This window comes from Echinops telfairi, unplaced genomic scaffold (assembly GCF_000313985.2).
Source record: "Echinops telfairi isolate 266 unplaced genomic scaffold, ASM31398v2 ScPeMD7_7468;HRSCAF=8506_0, whole genome shotgun sequence".
NCBI lineage: Eukaryota > Metazoa > Chordata > Mammalia > Afrosoricida > Tenrecidae > Echinops > Echinops telfairi.
In genome coordinates, this window is record NW_022111369.1 from 6,618,385 (window position 1) to 6,620,097 (window position 1,713).

Below are 1,713 nucleotides of genomic sequence, written 5' to 3' on the forward strand. Positions count from 1 at the left end.
ACTTTATTGAAAACCCACAATTATCATTTATGTATATGCTAAAGCATAGACTGAGAAGTAAAGAAGAAAATGTACATGGTCCACTCTCCTGTTTTACAATATACGGCAACATTCAGTGATAAAGAACTTATTATCGCCAGCTTCTGACACCAATATTACAAGTGGGATTCAAAAAAGGAAAGGATGCATGCACCGCTATCTTCACTAGTCATCTTGGAGGGCAGTGAGGATTAGAGCTCTTGACTCAGGTGTGCACTTGGTACCATTTAACCGATTATGACTCATCGTGGCCTTGCGGGACAGAGCAGAACTGACTCACAGGGTTTCCATGGCTATAACTCTTGATGAAAGCACACTGCAGCATGTTCTCCTGCAGTCTGACTGGTAGGTTCACGCAGGCCTCAAACCTTCTAGCTGGCAGTCAAATGCTTAAACACTGTGCCACCAGGGATCCATCCAGGGCATAATAGCTAAAGCTCAGGAACAGTGTATTATCAGCAGGGTGTGATTTGAAGCTGGAAAAAACCTGCAATTTTGTCAAATTGACATTTACTTACTATACAATGTGGGTGCATTGTAATCATCTACTGCAAAAACAAGCATAAACTGCCTTCTGTGTGCTTCTGAATGTCTTTGCAAGGCCCAAATGAGAGCATATTTGAAGCAGACATAAAAGAACTACTAGGTCGAGGATGCTAGTACCTCCTATAAACGTGTCATATATAAGTAGTATTACCCTTAATTACGGAATGGGAAGCAAAGGCTCTTCTTTCACCTGACACAAAAACAAACTCAATCATGTCTCCACCAGGCCAGGAAGGATGTTTGTGGGAGGGCCGAGAGCTTCCGGCCAGGGGTCTGCGAGCTCATACTGTGCAGCACTCATAAGCACTCACGCAGCCCATCCAAGAAAGATGGTCCATACAGATTTCTACAGAAACCATGATTCCATGACGGATTTTGAGGAGATCTGGGAGTGCAAAGTGACTGTGTAATGGAAAGAATTTCTTTGAGCTGAGTTCCAAGAACATCACTGGCCTATGTTCCTGAACTAAGAAACATGGCTGTGGACTAAGGAGTCATTTCTCTTGGTAAGTAAACAATTAATAAATAAAAACAAACATGCAATCAAACGCAAAATGGGTTACAGACCTAGGTATGAAAGGTAGGAGCATTAACTCTAAAACTCTTAGAATGAAAAACAGGAATAGATCACCATGAGCTTAGGTTAGGCAATGGAATCTTAGATATGACACCCAAAAGCCTAAGCTGAAAATAAATAAAATTTACTTAATCAAATTAAAAACTCTGGGGCTGCAAATTAACCCATCAAGGAGGTTAAAAACCACCTACAGAATGGGAGAAGTATTTGCAAATCATGTGTGGGATAGTGGCCTCCTGCGAAAAGCACTGCCCTTCTGATGCACAGTGCTCCCACACAGAGTTTCTTAGCATGTAAACCTTTATGGAGAAGCGGCCTCATCTTTCTCCCAGGAAGCCTGGTAGGGCTGCACTGCCAGCTTTGCTGTGAACAGTCCAGCTCCGGACCCACAGTGCCACCAAGGCTCCTTTGATAAAGGCCTAGAACCCAGAAAACAAAGATTGCTTTTAGCCCAACAATTAAAAAGCAAGTACCAACTAAAAATAGACAAAATATTTAAACAGACATTTCTCCGAAGAAGACAATGAGCCAAGAAGCACATGGAGAGAGAA

General features: G+C 42.3%; 1 protein-coding gene across 2 annotated transcripts in view; it reads right to left on the minus strand.

Moving 5' to 3' along the window:
• The window catches only part of SEC24B (SEC24 homolog B, COPII coat complex component), a 91,460-nt gene that overhangs the window by 54,201 nt on the left and 35,546 nt on the right, over window positions 1-1,713 (minus strand). The window lies entirely within an intron of this gene.